Here is a 6,302-nt window from a genome sequence, read left to right on the forward strand (position 1 = left end):
TCACAATTAACTCACATTGGACTCCTACAAAGTAGGGAGAACATATACATGACTTCCAAAAGGCTTCCAACTCGAATTTCCTAAGTTAAGTTTAATAAACTTAATTTAACTATTTTAAATTGTTATGAGAATAGAATTTGAATTTAATTCACAGTGTAATTCAAGGACAAATTAAACTGGAATTTCTTGTTGTCATTTCTCAACACTCCCTCTCAACAAGAAAGGGATTATCAACTACCCCGATCCTATCTTTATGAAACTCGAATTTACATCTTGACAATGCCTTTGTCAAGATGTTAGCATATTTCTCCTCCGTGGGAATCTAATCTAACAACATGATCTGCCTCAATACACAATATCTAAGATGATGATAGCGGATATCAATATGCTTGGACCAATCATGAAAGACTGGATTTTCATAGAGTTTGATACAACTCTGATTGTCACAATAAATCACTATCATATTCATCTGTTGACCAAACAAACTAACCAGGATCTTCCTCATCCAAATAGTCTCACATGTTGCCTGACTTGCAACCATGTACTTTGCCTCTGCCGAATTGAGTGCAACCAATCTCTGTTTCCTGCTATACCAAGAAACTAACGTTGACCCAATACTAAAGATCCCTCCTAATGTGCTCTTCCTGTCAGATCGGCTCCCTACCCAATTTGCACCAGTGAAGCCTTGAAGCTTCACTCCCTCTATATGTTTGTACCATAACCCAAACTGAGTAGTGCCTCTAAGGTATCTCAGTACATGCTTTCTCGCATTCTAATACAGCTTGGTAGGCCTAACCATCGCTTGACTAAGCTGGTTAACTGCATAGCACATATATGGTCATGTGTTCACCAAGTACATGAGTGAACCCACAACCTGCCTATAAATAGTAGCTTCCATTGCTTCCCCTAAAGTAGCATCCTCCTTCCTCCAGTTACCAACTCGAAGAGTCTCCATGGGTTTATTGCTCTCCATGCAAAATCTCCTGAGTATCTCGTTGGAATTCTTGCCCTCAGATACAAACAACTCCCCATCTCCCTGCCATACCTCCATGCCAAGAAAGTAATGCATGAGCCCCATGTCCTTCATATCAAACTCTCTTACAAGGTCCTCCTTGCAAGATCTGATGAGCTTCTCATCACCTGTCAGTATGAGATCATCTACATAAAGTACAATTATCAACAACTTACCTTCCACCACTATGTGATACAGGTTCGCATCCGCTTCACTCTTCGTGAAGCTCAACCGAGTGAAGTAGCTATCTATCCTAGTGTACCAAGCACGGGGTGCTTCTTCAACCCATACAATGCTTTCTTGAGTCGGCACACATGCGACTCACGGTCCAAGGTTTCAAAACGTCCAGGCTACTCTATGTACACCTCTTCCTCAATCATGCCAATGAGGAAGGCATTCTTCACATCCATCTGACAGATCTTCCAACCCATCTGTGTTGATAGCGCCAAAATAGATTTGATTGACGAGTACCTTACAACAGGAGCAAAGGTCTCATCATAGTCAATCCCCTCTACCTGTGAAAAACCACGGGCCACAAATTTGGCCTTATGCTTCTCCACACTACCATATGTAACTTGCTTTACCTTATAAAGCCAACGGGAGCTCACAACTAACTTGTCCTCGGCTCTCGGGACCACATCCCAAACACTGTTTTGAACTATGGAGTCGTACTCCTTCCCCATCACATCAACCCAAACCGGTTGTTGCACTGCTTCCTGAAAGGAAGATGGCTCTATCACAACACATGCACCCATAAGTGCCATGTATCCAGTGTACCTCTCTAGTGACCTCCCCTATTTGCGCAGAGAAGAGGGTGCTCCCACATTCTCCCATGCATCATCCAATTATCTGTCGACCTCTCTAGTGAGCTTTCTTCCCTCTCTGGAAGACTCTGCATGAGTGGATGTCTCCACTCTCTTAACCTCTACATGTGGCTACTTCACATCAATCTGAGGCCCCTCAACCTTAGGAGCTAAAAGCTCTTCATCTGCATGTAGCTCAAGCTCCCTCTCAAGGGATACTCGCATGGTCTTCTCCTCATCGAACTTGGTATCCATGCAAACCACTGTCATCTGACTGGTCGACATGTACACCCGATAGTTGTGGGGTGTATCAGTGTACCCCACAAAGATCCCCAACTCTGCTATTGGCTCAAGATTCTTTCATGCATCTTTGGTCACATGGAAATAAACCAATGACCCAAAAATCCTGAAGTGACGAACATCTGGCCTCTTACCGGAATAAGCCTCCTCCGATGTCTTCATCTCAAGTAACTGATGTGGGCTACGGTTCTGAACATAAACTGCTATGTTGCATGCCTCAGCCCATAAGTGTAGTGGTAGGCCCTGATCATGCAACGTCACCCTTCCTTCCCCTACTATGCTCATGTTCTTCCTCTCGACAACCCCATTTTGTTGAGGGTTATGGGGTGTCGTCAACTCTCGTTTAATTCTTTCAGCTGCACAGAAGTTCTTAAACTCATTGGAGACATACTCACCACTGTTATCACTCCATAGAGCTTTAACCTTCTTGCCAAACTCTTTCTCTACCAATGCTTTGAACTCATAAAACTTTGTGAAAGTTTGATCATTTTTTCTGCACAAAAAATACCCATCATTTACGAGAATATTCATCAACAAATATAACATAATACATGTGTTTGGTTGTGGATGTTGTCAAGAATGGTCCACACACATCTGAATGGACTCCCTCCATAATAGACTCTGCTCGACTATCTCTGTCTCTAAAGGAAGACTTGGTGTATTTTCCCAAATTACAACCCTTGTATGTATCAACTTGCTCAAGCGTACCTTTGGGAAGACCTGTAGAGATTCGCTGCAATATCTTCAAAGCCCCATGATGCAAGTGGCCCCATCGCCTGTGCCACAACTCGCCGACATCTCGGCTCAACATCATTTCTACTTTTGAACTCAAAGCAACACAATCATCTACCTCTATCTTATAGAGATTCTGAACTTGAATCCCTATCTTCTTTACTTGACCTGTGGCTATTTGTCGAAGGAACGCCTTTCCTTTCGAAAATATAACATCATAGCCTCTATCCTCGAGCATGGCAACAGATACCAATTTCTTCGTTAATCCGAGTACATGCATAACATTCTTCAAGGTGAGTGGAGCCGCATGCTCCCTCTGAAAAGCAATAGTGCCCACACCAGTAACACTATACTTACCATCATCACCCATCTTGATATGCATCTTAAGATCTTTCTCCTCCAGTTCACTGAATAACTCTTTGTCACCAGCCATGTGGAAATAAGCTCCATTGTCTAAGTACCAGACACTTCCCATCATTGAAGACACCATGCATGCAATGAGGGAAAGGTACAATTCGAATTGGGAGTCCAAAGCCTCACCCACCACTCCTCCTGAGGACTTCTTCAATGGACAACTTGTAGCAAAGTGTCATATTTTGTGACAATGAAAGCATTTAACTTCCATCATGTCCTTCTTCTTACCTCCATGATAAGAATCTGATTTGGAAAGGGAAATTTTACCTTCCCCTTCCTCGCCTTAATCGCTAAGGAACAATTCTCTTCATCATCAGTCTTTGATGAAGAGCCATCCCTGATGTTCTCTTGATCTCATCTTGCATCAAATCTGACCATAGTCGTTCCCAATCTGGCAGCTTCTCCCGACCATTGACAGAGTCCTTATAACTATGCCAACTCTTTGGGAGTCCAAGAAGAGCAAGGCTCACCATATCCTCCTCGGCAACCGTGATTCCAACACTTCCAAGTTCATCCTGACATTGAGTGAACTTGGTTAAGTAATTTGGAATCGTATCGCCTTTCGCCATCTTGATTTTACGAAGTTTATCCTTTAGTGCCAACTTCTTTTGATCACTACTATTCTTGTATAAGTCTATCAATGTTTTCCACATAGCATGTGGAGTTTCCTTGCCATGGAGACTTGAGACAATGTGGTCTCGAACTCCCTTAAGGATTATCTGCCTTTCCTTCACCGCACAATTCTTCCATTCGGCCAAGTTTTGTGCATCCGTAGTTGCTGGCTTGGGGACTTCTTGATTAATGAATTCCTTCAAGCCATTATCTTCTAGCACAGCCTCCATCCTGTACCTCCAGGCTATAAAATTTGAGCTTCCGTCTAAGGCATACTCAAGCCTCAACCCATGGAACACCATTTGTCGATCCTTAAGTATGTATTGCAAATTCACCTTTCACGTGTAACCCATAAACTCAAAACTTCGAAATCTCCTCTAGAGAGTTGATTTTAAATTAGCGATATCTCCCTTGTCCGAACTCCAATTCGACCGATTTTTTTTTTGAATTTGGGTATATTTTTCCAAGGAATCCAAATCTACAAATTTTTTATGAAAATTTTGCACAAAAATTCTCAGATATTCTCTGAAAAGTCTTGGCCCAAAAAACAATCTTGCTCTGATACCATGTAGAAATTCTGTAGATTCACAAGCTAATTGAATTTGCTAAAGCAAGAGACAAGAATATACTTCTACTCTTTACAGCAGAAGCCCATAAACATCAAGCAAACAATAATTAATAGAGGAAGAGAATCAAAGGCACATAACACAATAAATATATGGGGAAAGCCACTACTCAAAACCCCACAATTTGTTTTGTATTAATCCAGAAAATCAAGATGAAATTACAATGCTTGTTCTCTCAACAAAAATACCAGCACTCAGTAAATTCAATCTCCAACTCATAAGCAAGCTCAAGGCCAAATCTTAGCTTCTTCACAAGCTCTCCAAGTCTCTATTCCAATGTTTAATTCCTATGAAGGATAACTTGTGATTAAATGGAAATAAAGCCTCTAAAAATAGCGCAATTCCTCAAGGACCAGTTCCTGAATGCATGCACTATTAGTGCAACTCAGAAAATCTAAAACAAATAGTACATTGTCCCTACACTCTAGTCTTAACTGGGTCTTTCTCATAGTCGACATGCATTAGTTTCTAATGAGTAAATATTTAGTTAACTAGAGTAACATTGGTGGAGTTCATTGGTGTCACCACTCACTGTTAACACACTATTAGTTCTCTCAATCAGTTTGAGAACTAATTTAACTAAGCTGACTCATGAAACTGAGTCTTTTGTTTTACAACTCACATTGGACTCCTACAAAGTAGGAAAAACATATACATGACTTCCAAAAGACTTCCAACTCAAATTTCCTAAGTTAAGTAAGTTTAATAAACTTAATTCAACTATTTTAAGTTGCTATGAGAATAGAATTGAAATTTAATTCATAGTTTAATTCAAGGACAAATTAAACTGGAATTTCTTGTTTCCTTTTTCTCAGCAATAGGTTCATCCACCCATTGATCTAATTAATACCCTAGGAGAAAAGATATTAATGAGACAATTTGCTTCGTCTTTTCTGGAAACATGGAGGCTAGATATGGTGGATTCTTCTTTGGAAGTTGGACATCTTCTAGTAAGAAAATTTCAAATATTCTGGCTCTTCGAGGGAAGGTTGGCTTTTGGTAGAGTTCCATGAGGGAATCTACAGATAAAGGGCTCAAAGAAACATTGTGAGGGACTTGGAGCATCTGGTTAATTGACTCTGAGGTTATAGTAAACAGAATGTCTCCATTCTGAACCACAATGGCTCTTTGGCTGGGGAGATACATGGCTTGACACCATAAAGAAAAACTAAGGAAAGGGTGAGTTTGGGGAAAATGAATTGTGGTAAAAGGGATTCCCAAAGGTTGATTTTGTCACTTTGGTCTAGAAAGGTTTGCTTGAGCCAATTGTGCACTTTGAATAAGTCGAACTCACAATTGGTCTTTGTGATTTTATATTGTTGGTAAGCTAGGGGTATATGGTCTAGGTCAATGGCAGGAGGGATCATTGGGTTCTCACTGGTTGGTTTTGACTTTCCCTTAGGTGCCATTTTTTGAAATTATTAGGAAAAGAGGTGAAGATCCAGTGGTATTTACCCGAGAAAATTTGGTTGTTTGCTGAATAATTCGCTTGTTGTAACAGGTACCTGGTCGGGAAACAATCTGGAATATCCTATGAGTGCCAGAGCAATTTGGTGGAGGAGATGGGGGTTTTAAGCCATTTTACATGTTCTTTGAAGTAAATGGGAAGCGGAAAGGGGGATCACACTAAGAAACTGTGAGATTTTTGTAGGAAACTAGAAATCACCTTTGCATCTGACTGTTATGGAGTGGGTCCGTAGTGATTTGTTGAACATTTGAGAGAAAACATTATCGTATAATGGATAGGGTGTCAAATAGGAAAATGTATATGACAGAAGGGAAAGGCAACAACATGCGGCAGTG

Source organism: Pinus tabuliformis, chromosome X (assembly GCF_031772625.1).
Source record: "Pinus tabuliformis cultivar Carrire ecotype Pingquan chromosome X, CPIR1, whole genome shotgun sequence".
Lineage (NCBI taxonomy): Eukaryota > Viridiplantae > Streptophyta > Pinopsida > Pinales > Pinaceae > Pinus > Pinus tabuliformis.